Here is a 23729-nt window from a genome sequence, read left to right as displayed (position 1 = left end):
CAGGCAGGTTCTATACCACTGAGCCATCTGGGAAGCCCATCTTAACCACTTTTAAATAGACATTTCTATAGTGTTAAGCACACTCACATTGCTATTCATCAAAACTCCAGAATCATACATGGGTTTGAAGTCAGAATGGTATAAGAGCTTTAATGTAAGTCTGTTTTTACTCTAGGATTTTAATGATGTTTTAGTATTCTAAAGTTTTCTGTTATTCAACCAGTGTTTTCTAATTCATGCTTCTGAAATATATAATAGAAATAGAAGGAAATCCTTGGTTACTTGCTCACTGCTATCCCCTCTCCGAATGTACTCCTTTCTTGGAAGAACTTGGTCAACTCAATTTCTCATGTAATTATTTTTTAAGGAGTCTTGATCTTTTATTTTAGGCTTCCCAAGTGGCGCTAGTAGTAAAGAACCTGCCTGCTAATGCAGGAGACTTAAGAGACAGATTCGATCCCTGAGTTGAGAAGATCCCTTGGAGGAGGCAGGGCAACCCAGTCCAGTATTCTTGCCTGGAGAATCCCATGGACACAGGAGCCTGGTGGGCCACCGTCCCGAGGGTCAGAAAGAGATGGACACAACTGAAGCAACTTAGCACAAAAGCACGCACGACCTTTTATTTCAAGAGACATGCAAAATTTCAGACTCGAAATGGTGTGGCAATAGTAATACTTTCTTCCGAAGGACTCATTCCTTGGAGAGAGGCATATCTCTTAGAAAAAATGAAAAGGTTTCAATCTTGTGTTCTTTTGCAAAGATTTTGGTCTAATTCAGCTTTATGTGCCATCCACATATGAGTTGTAATATAGTTTTCATTCTATCTTAGCAACTGCTTTACAAACTGCTCTCTTGGTGATTTAACCTTACCTTCAGTGAAAGCTCTGCATGGAAGTTAATGGAATATGTACGTAAAGGCTTTTAGAACTCCTTTTCCTCTTGCTGGTTGAGGATTTCATCCCAGCCCGCATGTAGAGGACTGGGTACTGACATTGTTTTGGATTGAACAAGAGAGTTGAGTTGTTGCCCAGGATTCAGGAAGGGGTGTGATGAGCTAGGAAGCCCATGAGGCCCGGACCAAAACTCACATTCTTGCTGATGTCTCTGATGAAGCCAATGTCCTGTACATGAGGATCACAATTCATTAAAAAATTGATGTGCAGTTTGCATACCTGAGAGGAGTGAACACAGTGTCTGTTCTCTGGGACAGAGGAGGAGGCTAGATTTTACTAGAAATTGCATTGACCATGTAGCTTCATGCTGCTACTGCTACTGCTAAGTCACGTCAGTGTCCGACTCTGTGCAACCCCACAGATGGCAGCCCACCAGGCTCCCGTCCCTGGGATTCTCCAGGCAAGAACACTGGAGTGGGTTGCCATTTCCTTCTCCAGTGCATGAAAGTGAAAAGTGAAGTCGCTCAGTCTTGTCTGACTCTTGGCGACCCCATGGACTGTAGCCTACCAGGCTCCGCCATCCATGGGATTTTCCAGGCGAGAGTATTGGGGTGGGGTGCCATCGCCTTCTCCGATGTAGCTTCATATCCTGTATTAAATGTAGCTGTCACGTCATAATCCATTGTGTATCTCACATTCTTCCCTTGGAAAAGTTAAAGTTAAGTCGCTCAGTCGTGTCCGACTCTTTGCAACCTCATGGCCTGTAGCCCACCAGGCTCCTTTGTCCATGGGATTCTCCAGGCAAGAATACTGGAGTGGGTTGCCATTTCCTTCTCCAGGGGATCTTCCTGACCCAGGGATCAAACCCAGGTCTTCTGCATTGCAGGCAGAAACTGTAACCTCTGAGCCACCTGGTTGTGTATAGACAATTAAATTCAAACACTAGGAACCTCAAAATTATTGGCATTTGACTTTGGGGTATTTACTTCTTGCATCGTTTCCTGTAGATGTTGTTAGCTCTGAGTATTCAGAGGTTGATGGCATGAGAAAGTGATCCTAAACACTTCTGGAAACTGGCCACAAAACAGACACTGACCAAGCACTGATATTATTAGAATAGGAATTCTGGGCAGAGCCTGGTCTGCATCCTGAACCACCAAGGGTCATTTCGAAATGGAAGGGCTGCCCCGTCTCTTCTCGCTGTGAGTACTGGGGTGGGTTGCCATTTCCTTCTCCAGGGGATCTTCTCAGAACGTTTTGCTGGGTTCCTGGGTTGTTAAAAGGGGGGTTGGGGTGTAGGTCGAGGAGTCACAGAATATGTCAAGTTTTTAGATAACCAAGGATTGTAAAACCCTTTCAAGTAGTAAAAAATACCCTAACAAAATGTCTCCTCCTTTGTCATTCATATATGTTATGTTAGTTAACTGCAGTCACCTACTTCTGGAATGTGGGGCACTTTATTAACTTTCGTCTAGAAACAGATGATCAATGTTAACATACTTTGAAAGGAGCCTCTTAAAAACTTAAGGTTGTGATTGACTCTATCTCAGCTCTGTCAAGTTAGAGAAAATATTGTTTGTTACCTGATTTTATGCAGATATGAAGAGTCCAGTTGTATGTGTTTGAAATGAAGTTTTAAAAAATGAATTTAATTAAAACTAAAAATTGAGAAAGTTCTAAAAATGAAACCCCTCATGAGGTACCTCTCACAGTAATTACGCTTCAAGAAGAGGGATGAACACAAAAAAATGGAGTTGTTTTTGGATCTTATATAGCAGAACTGTAAATCAGTTTTTGAATGTCTTCCTCTTCGTGAAAAAATAGTAAAGAGAGGAGTCAAGATATGTCCAGAAAGTTTGGAATGTTGATGGTTAGGTATCTCTGGTATTTGGCCTTTTTCTTTTGTTCATCTTGGCCTTATAATGTCCTGCCTTTGGGGCCAAGGCTGCTGTCTGCTTGACCTCCCCTTGCCAAGAAAGTAGGCAGCGACATCACTTCTGACCTTGATTAATAGATGCACTTAAAAGCCAGCGGGCCAGCAGGAGAGGCTTGGAGAAGTCACTGCAGCGCTTTAAGTGGAAGTGCTTAAGCTCTGGGACAGGCTTCTCAATTTACTGTTTTCTGTTAACACCAATAAATGTGCTTTAGATGGCAACAGATACCTATAAAAATAGATAAATTAAAAAAATTCCTTGGTCAGATGTGTTTGAGAAATGTTGTATTAAACAGAATTTATTTACTGCAGGAGTTTTTCTTTTTTGTTTTTACTGGCTGTGCTATGTCTTCATCGCTGTGAGGGCTTTTGTTTAGTTGTGGCAAGCAGGGGCCACTTGTTGCTGTACTCGGGCTTCTCCTTGTTGTGGCTTCTAATGTTGCGGAGCACAGGCTCCAGGACATGCAGGCTTCCGTAGCTGTGGCTCCCAGACTCTTGAAACAGGAGCTCAGTAGTTGGAGCGCATGGGCTTAGTTGCTGTGTGATATGTGGGATCTTTTCAGATCAGGGATTGAACCTGTGTCTCCTGAATTGGCTGGTGAGCGGCATTTACTGCTGAGCCGCCAGGGAAGCTCTCCAGGAATTCTTGAACATTTTTAATTTGCTTAGGGGCACTTTTCAGCTTTAAGAAGGGAGAATAAAGTAAGCGACGTCTTCAAAACTCATTTTGCCCATTTAGTCCTTTTTTTTAGGAGGACCTCTGTTAGTGTCTGGGCTTCCCTGGTGGCTCAGCTGGTAAAGAATCCTCCTGCAATGTGGGAGACCTGGGTTTGATCCCTGGGTTGGGAAGATCCCCTGGAGAATGGAAAGGCTACCCACTCCAACATTCTGGCCCGGAGAATTCCATGGACTGTATAATTCATGGGGTCTCAAAGAGTCGGACATGACTGAGTGACTTTCACTGTTGATGTCTTGGTCTGAAAACACTTGTAACAGAAGCAGGATTTTGAATCTAGGTGGTGTGGATGAATGCTTTTCAGACTTGACCTTGATGTGATTCACCTGGTGATCTTGTTAAGCTTCATCTAACTGAGTGCATCTCGGGTGACCCCTGAGACTCTGCGTCTCCCAGGAGCACCCGGGTGGTGCCGCCGCTGCTCCTGCACAGACCATGTGGAGGAAGGAGCTAGTTAACTGCGGATTAGTAGCCTCTGAGCTGGGGCCCGAGAAAGACAAAGACTTGCCAGGTGGTCTTAGTAGCCTTCTAGAAGGTTCCCTTCTGAGCCAAGTGAACTGATTGGAAGCTGCTGATGCCTCTGGTGCTGAAAGGGGGATTTCTAGAAGAAAACTAGAGAACTAGCTCTCCTTGAACTCCAGGACTGCCGAGTGAGCTGTGGGATGTGTGCTCTGTGTCTCTTTCTGGCTGAAGGGATCACTGGTTCTGTTCACTGGGACTCTCACGGGCCTTTGTGTTAGAGTCAAATGTTGTGGGAGAGGAGGGAAACCATTTGAGGAAAGACTCTGATGATTTGTTAGAAAGAAGAAAGGATGTCCAGACAGGTGAGATGAAATGATTTGGCAGGAAGACTAGAAAGGAGGGGATTCAGTGGAGGGAGCTCCTGCTGCTGCTGCCAAGTCGCTTCAGTCGTGTCCGACCCTGTGCAACCCCGTAGGCGGCAGCCCACCAGGCTCCCCCATCCCTGGGACTCTCCAGGCAAGAACACTGGAGTGGGTTGCCGTGTCCTTCTCCAGTGCAGGAAAGTGAAAAGTGAAAGGGAAGTTGCTCAGTCATGTCTGACTCTTCGAGACCCCATGGACTGCAGCCCACCAGGCTCCTCCGTCCATGGGAGTTTCCAGGCAAGATTACTGGAGTGGGGTGCCATTGCCTTCACCGCAGTGGAGGGAGAGGGAGACCTAAAACAGTGTCAGGGAACTGAAAGAGTAAGCGTACAATCAGGGCAGGAAACTTGTTAGTGCTGATGCAGCACAAGGCCCATTAGACTCCGCTCATTGTGCACAGGGAACCTGGGGAGCAGTGACCGTGTTTTGAACCTGCACGTGGTAGAATCTGCTGTGTCAGCACACTCAGAGACGTGATGGTAAGGGCGTCATCACTGGAACCAAGTTCTGATTCCGTAGTGTGGCTGTTAGAACATTTTGGGAAAGTAGAGGAAGTGACGGACCCTGATGTGGCTGTAAAGTGGGCTTTCAGTAGCCCTCAGATATAAAGAGGGCTTCCCCGATGGCACAGTGATAAAGAACCTGCCTGCCCACGCAGGGGACGCAGGATACATGGGTTCGATCCCTGGGTTGGGAAGATCCTCTGGAGTAGGCCATGGTGACCCACTCCAGTATTCTTGCCTGGGAAATTCCATGGACAGAGGAGCCTGGTGGGCTATAGTCCATGGGGGTCACAAAGAGTCGGACACAACTAAGCAACTAAGAGCACAAACAGATGTAAAGAAGACAAGTGAACCAGAGGAAGGAGGACATGTGACTCAGGATGAAGTAAGTTTCACAAGCCTGTGGGACTCCAGTGCCAGCTCTTTAAGGGCTTGCAAAGTAGGTGAAGGCCACAAAGCTCACAGTTCTGTGTGCAATCGGAACCAGGCGAGGAGGAAGGCACAGGCCTGCTCCTTGTGGCGAATGGCAAGATGAGATGTCTCTGTTCTTTTTTTCGTTGTTGTTCTTATCTCCATCAAGAGAATGATATTTCAAACTGGAACTGCATGAGATAGGAGGCAGTGGAGTGCCCAGCTGCTTCAAGTCCCTTCTGGGAGCCTGAACAGAGACCTTGTGTGACTCTGAAGGTCTGCACATGGGATCCCAGCACCACAGTCCGTATGATCTGCCCGATTGGGGAGGATCTGTGTCATCGCCCTGCTATTAATGCAAATGTCATGAATTTTATAAGCTGTGGATGTGACACTGTAAATAGTCAAGGTTAATATCAATCCTCTCAAGTCCTAAAGTGAGTTATTAACTGAAAGGTTTGGGAACACTAAGGGAGATCAGTCATAGTAACCAGGAGGCGCAGTAAGCTGAAAGTGAATTACAAGAGTTCCACTTGGCAATGTCCAGATCAGACTTCTCTTAAAAACTCTAGGTATAGTTCATTCACAGATGAACAGTGGCCGTGGCACGTTGTTGTCATTGACAGAAGCCGGTGGAAATTCTGTAGCCGTTTGGGAAGGGACCGTGGTCCCAAGAACATGAGAAGAGTCAGCTGATTCTGAGTTACTCCTCCAGACTCCCAAGTATGAGAAACAGGACCTCCCCACACGGGTCAGGTGGATGCATGAGACAGCCTGTGTCCTCAAGGTGCTTGCTGTGGGAAGCCTGGGCATTGGCCTGTAGGAGAGTTTCGCTCCCCACAGACTTTCTCTTCTGACCGTGAGGGACCTGGGCGAGAGGCAGAGAATTCTCTCAGAGCCGCCCTGGCCGTGCTTTGTCACAGGCACTCTGTCATGTCCTAGGAACTGTGGATGGAAAGGATCCAGTCCTGTCCCTGGGTAAGTTTAACACTGCGGAAAGGGAGACCCACATTCATGTACATGATGATAACAATCAAGTTTGCAGCGCACCCCCAGAATAATAACGAACGCTTACTGGGACTTCCCTGGGGACCAGGATTAAGACTCCTCCCTTCCAGTGCTTCCACTGCAAGGGGTTCAGTTTCGATCCCGTGTGCCACACAGTGCAGGAAAAACAAAACAAAACATTAATTTCCCTCTTTAAAAAAAATAGTGAATGCTTGTTGAGCACTTATTACTTGAAGAGCACCTTTGTAAGCTCTTTAATATTTTAAATCAGTGGTTCTCAGAGTATAGTCAGTCCATCAGCATCATCCTCTGGGAATCTGTCAGAACTTCACCCCAGACCTAAGACAGACAAAACCTCTAGAATGGAGCCCACCAGTCTGGTTTAATAAGGTGATTCTGATGCAAGCAATTTGAGAACCACTATTTTAAGCCATTTAATCCTTACAACAACCTTATGAGCAGATTTTATTTCTCCCATTTAAAGAGATGGAAACAGAGGCACAAAGAAGTTAAATGATTTGTCCACGGTTGTAGAACTTTTAAGTGGTACAGATGGGCTTTGAATCTAAACAATGCGAATTCAGAGCTCTGCTCCTAACCATCAGGCAAGGCAGCATCCTAGGAAAATAAGGTGCAATACACAGAAGAAGGAACCAGATTTTTTTTGTTTCTTTGTTTATAAACATTTAATGAGAATTAATTGTATGCAATGAATTATTTTAAACACTGTGGACGTGTATAAATACGAGTGGAACATAGACTCTATTTTAAGATTCTTACAATGAGTTAGGGACAATCCAAATGTAATTATCAGGAATCTAAAGTGCTTTGAAGTAACCAAGAAATTTTTATGGGGCAGGGGTTGAGGATTTGAGCATGTGAATACATTTTAACATAAACTGTTGTTCAGTCCCTCAGTCCTGTCCGACTCTTTGTGACCCCATGGACTACAGCATGCTAGGCTTTCCCTGTCCTTCACCATCTCCTGGAGTTTGCTCAAACTCATGTCCATTGAGTCGGTGATGCCATCCAACCAACTCATCCTCTGTCATCCACTTCTCCTCTTGCCTTCAGTCTTTCCCATCATCAAGTTCTTTTCAGGCTCTTAGCTTTTGCCTAAAGTATTGGAGCTTCAGCATCAGTCCTTCCAGTGAATATTCAGAATTGATTTCCTTTAGGATTGACTAGTTTGATCTCCTTGCAGTCCAAGGGACTCTCAAGAGTTTTCTCCAACACCATAGTTCAAAAGCATCAATTTTTCATTGTTCAGCCTTCTTCATGATCCTACTCTCTCCATACATGACTATTGGAAAAACCATACCTTTGACTAAACAGACCTTTGTCAATAATGTAATGTTTCTGCTTTTTAATATACAGTCTAGGGTTATCATAGCTTTTCTTCCAAGGAGCAAGCGTCTTTTAATTTCATGGCTACAGTCATCATCTGCGGTGATTTTGGAGTCCCCCAAAATAAAGTCTGTCACTGTTTCCCTTGTTTCTCCATCTATTTGCCATGAAGTGATGGGACTGGATACCATGATCTTTGTTTTTTGAATGTTGAGTTTTTAAGCCAGCTTTTTCTCTCTCCTCTTTGACCTTTATCAAGAGGCTCTTTAGTTCTTGGTGGTGTCCTCTACATATCTGAGGTTATTGATATTTTTCCCAGCAACCTTGATTCCAGCTTGTGATTCATCCAGACTGGCATTTTGCCTGATGTACTCTGCATATAAGTTAAATAAGCTAGGTGACAGTATGCAGCCTTGATGTACTCCTTTCCCAATTTGGAACCAGTCTGTTGTTCCATGTCTGGTTCTATCTGTTACTTCTTAACATGCATACAGGTTTCTTGGAAGGCAGGTAAGGTGGTCTGGTATTCCCATCTCTTGATGAATTTTCCGCGTTTGTTGTGATCCACACAGTGAAAGGCTTTAGCATAATCAATGAAGCAGATGTTTTTCTGGAACTCTCTTGCTTTTTCTATGGTCCAGTGGATGTTGGCAATTTGATCTCTGGTTCCTCTGCCTTTTCTAAATCTAGCTTGAATCTGAAAGTTCTCTGTTCATGTACTGTTGAAGCCTAGCTTGGAGAATTTTGAGCATTACTTTGTTAGCATGTGAAAAGAGTGCAATGGTGCAGTAGTTTGAACATCCCTTGGCACTGCCTTTCTTTGGGATTGGAATGAAAACTGACCTTTTCCAGTCCTGTGGCCACTGCTGAGCTTTCCAAATTTGCTGACATATTGAGTACAGTACTTTGACAGCATCCTCTTTTAGGATTTGAAATAGCTCAGCTGGAATTCCATAAGCTAGTGAAAGCTCCACTAGCTTTGTTCGTAAGGATGCTTCCTATGGCCCCCTTGATTTTGTGCTCAAAAATGTCTGGCTCTAGGTGAGTGATCACACAGTTGTGGTTATCTGGGTCATGAAGATCTTTTTTGTACAGTTCTGCTGTGTATTCTTGCCACCTCTTCTTAGTATCTTCTGCTTCTGTTAGGTCCACACCATTTCTGTCCTTTATTGTGCCTGTCTTTGCATGAAATGTTCCCTTGGTATCTCTAATTTTCTTGAAGACATCTCTAGTCTTTCCCATTCTATTGTTTTCCTCTATTTCTTTGCATTGTTCACTTAGGAAGGCTTTCTTGTTTTTCCTTGCTATTCTTTGGAACTCTGCATTCAGATGCTTATATCTTTCCTTTTCTCCTTTGCCTTTCGCTTCTCTTCTTTTCTCAGCTCTTTATAAGGCCTCCTCAGACAACCATAAACTGTATGGAAACAGCATAAACTGTATGGAAACTTAGATTAGAAGAAAGGGATTCCAGGCATAGAGGATATTGTGTGCAAGATTCAAATGTTTGAAACAAGGTGTATTCTGTATTACCATATAGATTGGTAATTCCTAGTTAAAAGTAGTTAGTGAAACTAATTGCTTTCTTTTGTTTGTTTTAGTCTTGAGAGCCAATAATTGTTTTGACCTATTTCTTGTGTTCATGTAATATGTCAGTGAAGGTGGAAATGTGTCTTAAACAATTTTGAAGGAAATAATCTTAAGTGGCAGCAAAAGATTATTTGGTTCAAAATGAAAAAAATTCTTACTGATAACTAGTTACTGGAATATATTGCTAGGGAGATTACAGAGCTCCTCCTACTCTGTAAAATTTGATAATTTAGACCAGCATTGGTAAACTTTTCCTGTAGAAGGCCAGGTAAAAAATATTTTTGTTGGGAAAATGGCCAGAGGCTGAATGTAAACGTGGGACATAGCTGTGTTCCGGTAATGCCGTGAACCGAGCCTGGCAGCTGTGTTTGGCCTGTGGCCCCTGGTCCCTCCTGCCTCAGATCACTAAGATGAAGGCTGCGAAGGGAGCCTGGAGACCTGCCTGTGTCCTTTCTGGTACTGTATTTCTGAGGTGTATGGCTTGGGTGAGTAATTGAAAAATAAAAACTCGATCTAGTTTCTAAGTTTTCCTTCTGCCAGAGGACTGTACATTGTCACCTTTATTGTTTTTTGCAGCTTTCAAAAACTTTTGTACAAATTAACAAGGAACATTAAAGAGACTGACTTATTTCCAGAGCTAACAAAGAGAAGATACCTACTCCAAGGTGTGTTTCTTTTGCACACTTCTGACTTGGCAGTAGTATAGGAAAGGAAAAGTGAAAAAAAATTACCTCTTGAAGACTCCACACAAAGTAACTTATTGAAGTCTTTTCCACGGCAAAGAAATTATTGGCATTCAAGTGGATCTTTAAGTTTTAAAGCAAGCACATTTATTATTCAGTATTTAAAAATATGCTCTGTATATGTTTATATGTTTCATATATATATGTGTGTGTTTGTGTGTGTGTGTGTTTCATATGCGACCACTTACAACAGAGTTGAGCAACTTGAGAAAGCAAGCTGGGAAGGATGGCAGAGATGGTGGTGGGTTTCATAGGTTTTGAGGGGGTGATATCCTGCCTTATTCTTTGGCCTGGGAGTCTGGGTCACCGGGTTATATGGCAGTGGGAGGAAGTCACCACTGGCTGTCCGGCCTCTGCTGGGCTCTGTAGAAGGTCCTAGATTGACAGAAGGTGGAAGTCCCTCTGGGGGTCTATAAGGCTGGTTGAGGAGAGATGAGCTACATATGCAGATGGAGCCAGGAGACACATCAGTGACAAATACTGAGAGTGTTTAATGAAAGAGATTGGTCACAGGAGGCTCAAGGCTTGGGTGAGCTTTACACAGCATTTGTGTGGATTGAAGGAAGGGCAGAATGTGGAAATAAAAAGATATACAGAGGTCAGAGGTCATGACAAGGGCTTGGGCATTGAGGTGAGATTGCACACTGTTGGCAGAGTAAAAATCGGACCAGCTGTCTGGCTAGAGTGGGGAGTTTGCAGAAGAGACATGCAGCCAGGATTATGTGGACATTGAGAGACTGGCCACTTGGGTAAAGTCTTAGAATATTGTCTGTGAATGCATAAGGAGCATAAACTGTTTTAAAATCAACTTTACTTTTTAATAACGGAGTGGTATGTAAGGAGACATTTTAGGGAGGCTAATCTGATCTGTGTAAAGGTGCTAGAGGCCGGCGTGGTCAGGGGGCCAGGAGGGTCATTCTGTTGGGCAGCCCAGGATGATGATGTTATGGAGAGAGCAGCTTTTAGTACAGAAATAGAGGCTGTGTTTTAAATAATATTTGAATGGTTTTTGAGGCTTTGTTTGTGGGGAGGAAAGAGGCTATTACTTAAATGTTTTTTATTTCACTTTGGAATAATTTCAGACTTAAACATATAAATATTACAGACCAAGCCTTATAACCATTACCCCGCTTCCCCAAATGTTAACATTTTATGTAACCACAGTGCCCTTGTCAATACCAGCATTGGCACTCAAGTAGCTCAAATATAGACCTCATCACTTCCTGCCAGCTGACCTGCTAAGGGCCTTATCCTTGTCCGGGCTGGCACTCAGGATCGGATTGTCTTTCCTTATCAGTTTCCTTTGTTCTCCTCCAAGCCAGGATAGATGCTCTGTTTTTCTTGGTCTTTCCTTACCTTGACAATTTTTGCAGAGTACGAGCTAGTTTTATTGAAGAATATCCCTCAGCTTGGAGCTGTGTGATGTTTTCTCATTAACTTATGGTATGCATTTTGACAAAAAATACCCTGAAAGTGCCTTTCTCAGGGTATCATATTATTAATAGCAGGCAAGTGATGTCAAGTCTCATGACTGGTGATAACTTTTATCACTTAGTTAAGGTGGATCTGCTAAGCTCCGCTGAAAACTATTCTTTCCTCTGTTCCTTAATAGCTTGTGGGGAAACACTTTGACACTGTTCAGATGCCCTATATCTCAGTTGTACTTTTGTTCTCTCATTTTGGCACCCATTAATGATTCTTGCCTGCAACACTTAGTACTGTGTTCTTTGCCTAATTGTGATATTCTTTGCCTCTTCTCGTTGCGTTTAGTAATTGAAAGAATTCTGTAAGGAAGAGCTGTTTCCCCACTGTGCCCTCTGCCCCATGTTTGTTTATTCAGTGATTTAGATCAGTTTGGACTCCTGGGTATTTATCCTACTGGTATAATAATACTTCCATTGTTTTGTGCTCAAGTCCTAGATAGGGCAGGTGGGAGCTTCTTCACAATGGCTGCTGAGAAAGGGGTTCATTTTGGAGTCCAGGTGTGACTGGGGGGTTGATGTTACTGCAGGTAGGGAATTTAGTGACCAGTGGAGATAAGTAAGCTGCCAATTTAACTGCTGACCCCAAATCTTTAGTGACCTGCTTCCTGAACTGTAAAGGCTTTTCAATGATTGTATTAACCAAGGAAGCCCACCCTGTAGGCAGTTATGCTGTTGTTTGTACATGCAATGAAAAGAAAGATACCTTCCCAAGGAATGAAAAAAATCAAGCTGATGACATTCTGGGGTTTGTTTCCATGTATATATTTTCCCAGAAGCTGCTGGTTCCTGCCGATTTATCTCCCTAGGCAGGCAAGATTGTGAAATATTTATAAGTATTCCTAAGCCCCGCTTTAATTTTCTCCTTTGGCTTTTAAGCAGGGCAAACATGTTTATACTAGAAGAGAATCCTTCAATAGTGGGAAATGTAAATTAAGTCTAATGCTACAGATGCCATTAAAAGGGGGATGTCCTCTCAGAAGGTGTGTAGGTACCGTGCCGCTCTGCAGATGTGAGGCACCTTGGCTTAGGGCTATGTCTGGGATGGGGTGGATAGAAAACACACACCACAAGAACAGGTGCAGGGTGCGATTTACTGAAACACTGCCTCTTTGTTCTACACAAACCAGAGTCAGAAGCTCAGACACAGACCCCAGGGCTGTTGTTTGGATGGCCTGCACCTCTGCTGTGTTTAGATCTCCGGTGGGCATGTGAGGCAGAAGATGGTTGAGGAGTGCACCTAGCTTCATAGTGGAGGTGGGTGATGAGAGCTGCATATCACCGAGTTCAACAACTGTTTTTTTTAGTTTTTCTCAAACCAGAGTGCATTCAAGCTACCCTGAGGAGCTTGGAAAAAAACCATTCAGGCTGCACTCCTGTAGGTTCTAATTCTGTGGACCTGAGCTCCTGATTATTTCTTCAGGTTCCCTGATGGTTGTAATTTACACCCAGGGTTAAGTGCCTCTGGATCTAGCAGAGACAACTATCTGTGACATCTCATGCAGTCATATATGCTTGCTTGTCACGTGATTCTTAAATTGGCATATTCTACATTATAAATGTATGGGAAAATAACTACAGACAGGCTTGACTTGGGTGAACTTCTTAAGCTCTTCAAGTCCAGCTTTATCATCTACAAAATGAGATTAATAATACCTCATAGTTTTTCCAAAGTTAAGCAGTGTATTGCATGTAAAATAATTAGTACAATCTCTAGCACACAGTACAAACACATTTATTGTTTAGTAACATGCAGCGTGTTACAGTAGAGTGGTGACTTTGGAATCAGTCAAAATTTTCTTCCAGCCCTGGCTGTATAACTTTCCAGTTCCGGAACCTTAAGTGAATTCCCTATTTCTCTGACCCTTAGGGCTCTTGTCTATAAATGTATGAACAGGTGGGTACAGTTTCTAGTGTGGGAAAGGGCTTAAGCACAAAGGCGGTGCTCAGTAAGCATTTCTGCCACCCTCCCTCTCAGTCTGTGTTCTTATTATATCACAAGGCAGTGGAAAAATCTAATTTTGAGAACATCATTGACTTTGGTTTGGCTAGCCTGTGTGGAGAAGATGCTGTTAAAAATGGCCTTTGTGGCTGTGACTGACTTTGGGAGCATGACCCTTAGACCCCTGAGGGATGGTTGGGCCTGAATTGGGACCAGAGTCTGCAGATAGAGTTGGGGTGCCTTGCCCTGCACTTCCATATCACTACTTGCCTCATGTCTCCAGTTTGCATTATGCTGAACTTGTGATGGCCTTGTCCTTCTTAAGCCAGCATCCAGCCTGGGGGGATTCTGTCCTTATTTACCTGAATCAAGCTTTGCTTGAGATGCAAGGGTATGCTGGGGCTTAAAAGGACCCCACCCCAGGTCTTGGAACTCTACTGCACAGCCTCTGTCATTGTAGTCTCTAGTCTCCTAACTCATGCACCCTCTATTGCTTATGGAACTTTTGACTTCTGAGTATATTTACCCGTTTTAACATCTTCAATTCTACTTTGTCAGCCAGAATGGGTAGACGACAGTGGCTGAAGATGACAGAAGTTGTGTTGTGAGCTGAAGTCTTAACTTACCAACACATTTGGTAGTTCTTGTTGGTTCCTGTTTTTAATAGAGCAGGTCATACTTCTGTGGTGGTTGAAGTGATTCAGTCTTTTTCTTTTCATTTCTCTCTCCCCTTGTAGCCTAAGTTTTTTAATTCAATCCAAGAACATTAAGACATGTCCTTTAAGAGCTGATTAAAAAATGTGCATTAAGTCCAGTGATGCTAAAATGTTTAATTTAGACCCAGCCTCATAGACTACTATAGTTTAACTTTAGTGAGCACTTAAAAAAAAATGGAAATAATACATGATTGATTTCCAGTTATCCTTCTGAGTTATGCCATTTTTTTTTTCTGGAAGTTCATTTGTGAATATTAAAGGGTTGCAATTTTCTAACACATGTCTAAAATATGAGATTTGCATGGAATCATTTAGGGAATAATTTTCTATGGTTCATTAAATTGGAAAGGAGAAGAAATTTGAATTAAAGTCTAATTTCATTTGTATTGTTATAGTTTTCTTTCTGTGGTTTGTATAAAGTCCTGTGTAAAAGACTCATTGCATCTAGCTTAAGTAATTCTAGGAAATTGGAGATAAAGGGGAGAAAAGAATCATCTCATCTGGGCATTCTATTTGAGATATCATGGTGAGAACCACTGAGAAGAGGACGCTTCATCAATTGGACCAGCCACCCAAGATTATAGAGAAAATTGATGGGAAATTGGGAAGAAGAAAGAGACCTCTTATGGGTTTAAAGTGTTCTTTAGATCCTGTGTCTTTCAGTAAATTGATTTCTAAATTAGAGGATGGTATCTTGTTCACATGTCTGTTTCTGGAGCTCCCATGTTGCCAGAATCGGAGCTCAATAGGTGCTTCATAAGGAGCGTAAGGAAAGTTAGTCGCCACAGGAGTGGTGAGATGAAGCTCAGAAATGCTGAGAGGGGAAACAAAACTGAGGGAGTCCAGGATGGAATGAAAACAGCTGAGTACTGAATATCATGGAAAGAAGGTTGAGTGGAGAAGGCACATCGTCAGTGTTTCTTGTGCTGCCCTTTCAGGGAAGGGCTGGGAGGGAGAGTCTGTGAGGTGCTTCAGAGCAGTGATTCTCAGAGTCCTGTAAGTTGGCCCCTGGCATTCTCCCAGTTAAATTCCATGACAGTCCTTTCTCAAGGTCTGTGAAAAGTGGGTTGATGGATGGTCAGTTCCTCCATGTTCTTTTCTAATAAGTCTTTGGCACTTGCAATTTTTAGTCATAAAGTGGTCTCAAAACAAAACAAAACAAAAGTACAGGCTTATGGTAGTTATTTTCAGTTGAACAAGTCAGTCCTTTCTGGCACTGTTTGAGAGCTGCTGTCTGCAACATTTAGGAAACACAGCTCCCTGGGGATGAGTCGAGAGCAGGCTTCTGAGGCGTTTCTGACAACAAATCTAGGTATTGTGTGCTGTCAAAGGCAGTTCCTGATCGATTCCCTGTGGGCTGGGAGCTCATCTAACACTGCTGTCTAGTCGGCATGGCTTTATTGACTCGCCTTACCAATCTTTTGTAACAAGCCACCCACAGGGGAAGTTTCTGTGAAATGGAATTGTGCAAGTATAACACTAGTGTGAGTACAGCCAGATTGCGGCTGGCAGCAGAGAGAAAGGAAGCCGTTTGCTTTCTTTTGTGGAAGTGCCCCCACCTAATTCTTCAGAGCTTGTTTCTACCTGGAAGCCTTCTTTTTAACTGGATCATGTGACGTAGTTGCTTTTCTGAGCTGATTTAGGCAATTAGATGAGTAATAAAGATCGTCAGTTATGGCCTGCCATATTGACTTTTAAAAGGCTATTTAGGGGGAAAAAATCACTTATCATGATGATTCATTTTCAAATTATAAATCTGGTGTAGAGGCAAATTTTACACTGTTCAGTATTTCAGTAAGTGAGTACAAATGCCTAGGCTCAGATGACAAAAGGCCTAGAAAGGGCCTGTTGGGAATGTGTATAGACTAGACCAGAAGGGGTGAGTGGATGTTTTATTTTCATACCACGACAAGTAAAAATGGCCTGTCTGGGGCTTCCCTGAGTGGTTCAGTGGTAAAGAATCCACTTACTAATGCGGAAGACACGGGTTTGATCCCTGGTGTGCGGGAAGATCCCATATACCCCGAAGCAACTGAGCCTGTGCACCACAACTGGTGAGCCTGTGCTCTGGAGCCCGGGAGCCGCAACTGCTGAACCATGCACACCCTAGAGCTTCTGTTCTGCAACAAGAGAAGCCACTGAAATGAGAAACCTGTGCACACAACTAAACAGTAGCCCCCGCTTGCTGCAACTAGAGAAAAACCCTCACAACAACGAAGAATGAGCGCGGCCAAAAATAAATAAATAAATTATTCTTAGAAAATTAAAAATGGCGTATCTTAAACAATTTCTGGATTCTTTGGCAGCACCCACTTGATGGACATGAGTTTGGGCAAGCTCCAGGAATTGGTGATGGACAGGGAACCCTGGCGGGCTGCAGTCCCTGGGGTCACAGAGAGTCAGACATGACTGAGCCACTGAACTGAACTGACTGAAACAATTTCTAGGGTGGAGGGTGGGGAGCCATTGCAAGTCTTTGGCAAAGTACCAGCTGACACTTCTGGATATAGAGTCCATATATTTATTTCAGTTTAATTAGAAGATAAGTAATATGGGAGCTGTGTGGAGTGGGTCAGAGGGAAAATGGAAATTCTGCCATAAAGTCTGGTAGAAGGTTCAGAGGCTGGAAGGCCCTGAGTGGCAGGGAATGTTTTGTCAGTGAGTCTAAGAAGTGGAGGCGGCAGACAAAAAACTATGGGATCTCAAAAGATAGCAAGCTTCAGAATAGAAGTGTAAAGAACTTTTAAACATAGGGTTGGAAGCTCTGTAAATGTTCGTTTCTCTGTTCTTTTTCCTAAACCGCAATAGGAAAACATAATAGTTTTCTATTGTGCTTAATCACATGTGGGTGATGGTGCCGCTTACTGGATTGTTAGGTAGGAAAAATTAGCTCCTACAATTCAAATCATTCAGCAAATACTCAATTGATACAGAGATATAAATAATCTGTAATAATAGAAAAATTCACTTTTGTGCACAGCTGTGTGCTAAAGCCTGTGAAAGCAAAGGCGGATAAGCTGCCAGCTCTCCCTCAAGGAGCTTATGGATTAGTTGGGCCAGTGCACGTGTGGAAGGACAGCTAGTAAGGCAGAGCACCCGGGAGCTGCCCCAGAAATAGAAACAAGGAACTCCAAAGAGGGACAAATCCCAGTGGAGGGGGACAGAGCCTCACCCAGCAGGTGACCTCACTGACCTGGGCTTCACTGGGGTTCAGGGCTGTGTCAGGGAAGGTGAGGGCTTTCTGATGTGAAGAAGGGAATGAGCAGAGGCAGGTATGTGTTGTAGGTTTTTCTGATAAGTGGATTTCATGTTGAATCACAGAAGCCACGTGAGGAGGTAGAGGGAGAATACTAGAAATCTGCTGGAGGCCAACTCTGGTGGGCCCAGAAGGGCAGGCAGGGGTTTTTCATTGACTCCTATAAGCAAGGAGAGACCCACCCTGAGTTGAGGGGGCTACACAGGGACTTTTGTTCACTTGAGGTTCGCAGGATGGCCTGGGAGGGTATGACGGGAGCCTGGGGAAATCCACTGAGAGTCTGAAACAGCAGTCCAGGGGAGCACGGATGAGAGCTGGAATTAGATCGGTGAAAGGGGAAATGGAAGGGAAAGGAGAAGTGGTATCAAAATCATGTTGGGAATAAAGCGACACAGACACAAACATCTGTTGTTCTGTTGCAGTTTTTAAAGCTGTGGAAGCCATTCCGATAGAATATCCTGTCCACTTGGAGTGAATGTTGACCAGATACTTACCTCGAATGAGAGTAAGGATGTTAATCCTCTGTGGCCATTGACATGTTTTGGCTCGGACAGTTGCTGGAGTTCCCACGGTTGCATGTATTGTGTCCTTAATGGTACAGTGGTACCAAAAAACTGGTTCTAATTTTTCCCTTTTCTTTCCTTCCAAATAGACTCTATCAAGAAGAATTTCCAATCCATACCTCGAACATACTCCGTCCCAGGTATGATTCTTTTCTGCCTTACAGCATTTCTGAGACAACAGTTCACAAATCCTGGTGTAATACTTGCTAGTTAGAAATCTGCCCTTTGCTCCTGATCACGCCGTCTCCTTCATGTGGAATGACATGGCCAAAGGTGTTTGGAATGTTCTGGTAACTGTCATGAGAAAGATGTTCACTAAATAATTAAAAAAATTCCCCCATTTTCCAAGTCCTTTACATGAATGTGTTATGAATATGGTAGAGTTCGTATATAATAGAAATATTTTCTATTTGCTGAATGATAGAAATGCTGTATTTAAAAAACAGGGGATGTTTTACTCTGAAAACTGTGTGAAAAGGGGGATTATTTATAGGTATCTAATAGTAGAATATCCTCGGATACTCACTGAGACAAGGTGGGGCTGCCTTCATTGTGTTGTTAAAAAATCAGCTAACTAGAAGAAAAAAAAAATCAGCTGACAGGGTTGTGTATTTTAGAAAGACAGGAGACTGTGAGCTTTGTGAGGATAGAACCTTTTGTCTTGTCCACTGCTGTGTCCCCAGCATCTAGAGTGGGGCTGATCGCTGCTCCGTGTTTTTGAATGCCTGAGTGAATGAACTAGCCAGGATTAGTCAGGTAGTACTTTCTGTCGTCTGGCTTAAGTGTTGTTTTTTTTTTTAATAGGTTTAGCATGTTAAAAGTAAAATCATTTCCTGTCCTTCTCATCTCTCATTAGGTTGTGTTTAGGAGGTGATAGTCTGAAAATTAAGGGAGTATAAGGATGGGATTAAAGTGTTCAGGATTAAGTTATAGTCAATATATTATCATTTGTTTGCCTCGGGAAAAGATAAAAATATTCTGTCAAAACGGTGTGGGTGCAAAAAGAGTTCAGCAAGAAACAAGTGAACAGATGTAAGCATGCACCCTCAATATATCTTCATTTTCATGAGCCTTTACTTAGGAAGAGAGTTCATTTCATTTCCTTTGTGAGGCAACATTGCCCTGTGGATGAAGTAGCCAGTTACAGAGAAAGGAGGTAGTTTATAAAGTGGGACATAGACCTCTCCAGATTGAAGGGATACCCTCCTTCATCCTCCCAGAATCAGAGATGCATACAGGCAAATCAGAAGACTAAAAAAAGAAGTTATATGAAATTTTTATCTGCTAGATGCAATCATGAAGTAGATGAACCCAGGATGCTTGGAATTAACTATGAACTCTGCAGTTGAGTGAGGCTTAAAAGCAAAGCAGACAGCAGTCTGCTATCAAATTATATCATGGTGCGAGATGCTCACTAGGGAAAAAAACTTAATTTTCCCATCTTCCAAGATGTTTGTATGTTTGCTGTATTGATAGAAACACTGTATATAAAGAAAAAAAACAGGTATTTTGCCCTGGAAATTTTGCATAAAAGGAAATTATTTACAGTTAAAGCAATTTAGCATTTGGAAAGTAGTTATTATAGCCTAATAGCTTAAGTGGTCCAATAGCAAAAATAACTAGAATAGGTAGTTACATAGCTCTTATCTTAGCTACGTATAGTAAGATATAAGTGTTTTAGGCTTAGGGACCTGGCCATAATTTTTCTGTATAGTGTGTCATTGGCAGCTCACATTATTGTTCTGCATTCTCAGTGAATCTTTTGTCTTTTCTATATAGATTTATGGGGAGAATTCTTCTTGTGCAGGAAGAGCGTTGCGGAATATTATCATCGTTCAGGCAGCTGACCTGATAAAGGACAGAGCGAACCTCAAGGGGTTTTATAGGTAACACAGTTTCCTAACACCTTGTCAGAAATTCTCCTTGAGAAAAAAAAAAACAAAAAACCCGAAAATGTGTTAAAGTCATAACCTTGATCACAGAGAGACGGGCTATCATGAGAAGTAGGAGGGTTGCTGGGTTTGAAGTGTCTGCTTGGGAGATTGGCGGTGACTTCTCTCTTAATTAAACGAGCCGCGTGTTGGACAGCTGGACTCCTGGTCTGAAGAGCAGGTGAGGAATGCTCAGCTGCAGGTGTGCACGGGCTCCTGAGAGTCTGCTCTGCTTCCTCAAAGATGTGATGTTATATAATGTTTTTATTGGGTGTGTGCTGTGTTGGGCCTCCTGTAAATACAGGTCCCTTCTATCAGAGCTCTGTGAGGGTCCTTTGGAGGTCCCTGGGGGAGAGGGCCACTACTCGTGACTCTCCAGGTGGGAGTGAGCTGCCCCTTCAGGAGCTTCGGGGTGGGAGAGGGCCAGGTGGGCGTAGGGATGGCACTTCTTTGCCCTGGCAGGTGAATAAGGGTGGAGGTGTTAGAGTAAACAGATGGGCATATGGTCAGCTTAAAGTACATCTGGACCAAGAAGATGGTCATGGAGAAAGTTCAGGGCACATGTCTTCATTTCATGGAGCCATTTAAAGAAATAACAAAAGTGAATGCCCAGCTTTTTATGAATATTTTTCCAAGTAAAGGTATTAAACCACAGCAAACAATACTAAAACTACAAAAATAAACAGAGAAAGAACCACTATCATTTATTATCATTATTTGTCCTTACAGAAATGAGATTACAATACCATGAAGAACAGGAAAGAATACTCAGAACAAATGATGCCAAAAAAAAACTAGGAAAGATTCTCAGAATAAAGACGTTTCTTTGAGTTAACTAAGTTTAGCTTTATCACCATCTCCTTATGGTATTTTCTTTTTTTCCCACTTGCCACAGATGGGAAAAATCTCATCATGGCCTAGATTTGCAGGGAGAGTGCTTCCTAACTTGTTTGAGTAAGAAGACCCCCCCCCCATTTTCTATTGAGGCATAGTTTACATACAGTAAAATGCACAAATCTAAGGGTACAGCTGGATGAATTTTTAATTATTACACATACCTATATGACTGTTACCTACAGCAAGATCTAGGAGGTTTTCACACCCCAGATGATGTCTTCGTGTCCCATCCCTATCAGTAACTGTCCCAGGCCAACAACTTGTTTCTAATCAAAAACTTGGCAGGATCTGTAATCTTAGGCACCACTGAGCAACTACATATGGAGATGAGAGAACTACAATGAATTAGCACTTTAAAATCCCATGTTTAATTAATCTTACTAGTATTTATGTAGGTTTTGACACCTTCCACATAGGTTAGACGTGATTTATTCTGTTGAGAAACAGTGCTTTTGTGTATATGGAATTGTGAATCTCTTTAAAAAGCTCCAAGATCACTCTACCCTCTTCCTCCCATAACGAATTCAAGCCCCTAAGTCTGAAAATCACTAGCTTAGGGCCCAGCCCACTCCAATACTCTTGCCTGGAGAATCCCATGGATGGAGGAGCCTGGTGGGCTGCAGTCCATGGGGTCGCTAAGAGTCGGACAAGACTGAGCGACTTCGCTTTGACTTTTCACTCTCATGCGTTGGAGAAGGAAATGGCAACCCACTCCAGTATTCTTGCCTGGAGAATCCCAGGGACAGGGGAGTCTGGTGGGCTGCTGTCTGTGGGGTCGCACGGAGTTGGACACGACTGAAGTGACTTAGCAGCAGCAGGGTCCAGGTCAAGTAGTTGCAACAGCCTGGGATAGGAGCTGTGAGTATAGTTGCATTACTTCATGTAAAATTTCTATTTTTTTTCTTTAATAGATGATAGTATCAACTTGTAGACAAGTCTAATTTCGTTTTTTCTTAAAAACGAAAACTGCCTATACAAGCATACCTCAGAGATACTGTGGGTTTGGTTCCAGACTACCCCAGGGCAATGAGTAGCACAATAAAGTGGGTCACGTGGATTATTGTGTTTCCCAGTGCATGTAACAGTTATTATACTGTAGTCTTTTAAATGTGCAATTGCATTACGTCTAAAAATAATATTCGTCCCTTAAGTTAAAAAATACTTTATTGCTAAAACTTGCTAACCATCATCTGAGTCTTCAGCAAGTCATCATCTTTTTGTTAGTGGAGGGTTTGAAATGTTGAGAGAAGTACCAAAAACAGACACACAAAGTGAGCAAATGCCATTGCAAAAGTGGCGCTGATAGACTTGCTACATTCAGCTTGCCACAAGCCTTCAGTTTGTAAACATAATATCTGTAAAGTACAGCAAAGGAAAGTGCAATAAAACGAGGTCTGCCTATGTCAGTCTTTGGGCCTAGTTGTGAGCAGACTCATAGGATTCATTTTCGCTCCTGTATAAGGCTGTGTATAGGTCTGGTCCTTGCTCTCAGTTTTGTTCCTGATTGGATATAGACTGAAAAAGAATTGGAAGATGTACATTAATCAGGTTCATGGAAAAGAACCATCCATCCAAGCAAGAGCATACTTTGAGTTTATTGAGAGTAGAATGTGGCGAGAGTGTGGGTCTATAGTCTAAGGACTGATTAATGCTCTGGGTTTAGAGAAAAAGTGCTAATATGATAGCCTAGGCTGAGCCGTTTTCATTTGTCTGGTAGTAAATTGAGGCAGAGTACCACATGAGAATTACTTTCACAGTTTTGATATGTTTTCCATTCATTTGGTACTGTAGGAAAAATCATACTACGTTTTTGAGCCTTCATGTAAGTCTCTAAATACCACTGTCCCATTGAATGAGATGAGAGTCTGCCTGTACTGCTATGAACTGATGACTAAAGCTGTAACTGGAGACGGAAGGCGGCCAGGAAAAACCAAGTGTTCACCTTCAGAGATTAGTAAAATTCTTATTTTGCTGTGGCAATCACATTGACCTTGGAGCCATCGCCTCCATATCATAATGTTCCTATCTGGCATTGCAGCATTGGTGAGATCTCTGTGTACTCAGAACAACTTCTGGATTCAGTACAAGACTGAAGATACGTGCAAAGAAGAACTGCTGTGGGTGTTCACACTCCTCCCTTCCAGGCATCTCTGATTTCTCCACCCCCCTCCTCTCAGTCTTGTCAGTTCAGGGCTTTAAAGTGGATTGTTGCTGACCTGGGCCACAAGTCAAGGAGGTTGTTGGTTAACTGCAGTGTCCGCTCACCTCATTTCGTTTGCTTTGGTGATATTGTTCAGTTGCCAAGTCAGGTGTGACTCTTTGCGGCCCTGTGGAAGGCAGCACATCAGCCTTCCCTGTCCTTCACTATCTCCCAGAGTTTGCGCAAACTCATGTCCATTGAGTTGGTGAATTGGTGGTATTAGTGATAGAGTTTATCTTTATCCCAATGATGTTTTCCCTGGTGCAAATGGATTTTCGAAAGCGATTTGAAACACAATATGATAAATTGCAGGTGGGGGTAGAAGGAGATTGTGCACAACTGAAACAGTAGGTTACTCTGAGAGCGGGAGCTTGATTATTAAGTAATACCTACACATGACTGCAGTCATGGCTATACCGTGTTTGAGCACATCGACTCGGTCCTGTCCACCACGCTCTCCTCCCCGCCTCCAAGACAGAGCAAGTCTTTCCCGTTGAGAAGGTAGGGCTGGGTCACTGGCCTCACCTGGCAGCCCATTAGACGTGAGGGCTCTGAGGCTGTACCCAGCCACACTGCACCAGAATCCTCATGTTAACAAGGTCTCCCAGATGACTCCCACTCAACACAGTCATGGGAAGCCCTGCTCTGAGAAACGTCTTCCTGATCACCTGGGAGGAAACAAGCCAGTGCGTCTGTCT

General features: G+C 43.1%; 1 long non-coding RNA gene across 1 annotated transcript; it reads left to right on the top strand.

Moving 5' to 3' along the window:
- The first annotated feature begins 16592 nt into the window (after positions 1–16592).
- Positions 16593–19942, top strand: LOC120878070. The gene is made up of 2 exons (XR_005724449.1): positions 16593–18143; positions 19783–19942. It is a non-coding gene; the product is annotated as an uncharacterized LOC120878070 (long non-coding RNA).
- The last annotated feature ends 3787 nt before the right edge of the window (positions 19943–23729 follow it).

The sequence above is a fragment of the Oryx dammah genome, unplaced genomic scaffold (assembly GCF_014754425.2).
Source record: "Oryx dammah isolate SB20612 unplaced genomic scaffold, SCBI_Odam_1.1 HiC_scaffold_18, whole genome shotgun sequence".
Lineage (NCBI taxonomy): Eukaryota > Metazoa > Chordata > Mammalia > Artiodactyla > Bovidae > Oryx > Oryx dammah.
The sequence above is the reverse complement of the archived record's forward strand: the minus strand, read 5'-3'. Positions and strand labels throughout refer to the sequence as shown.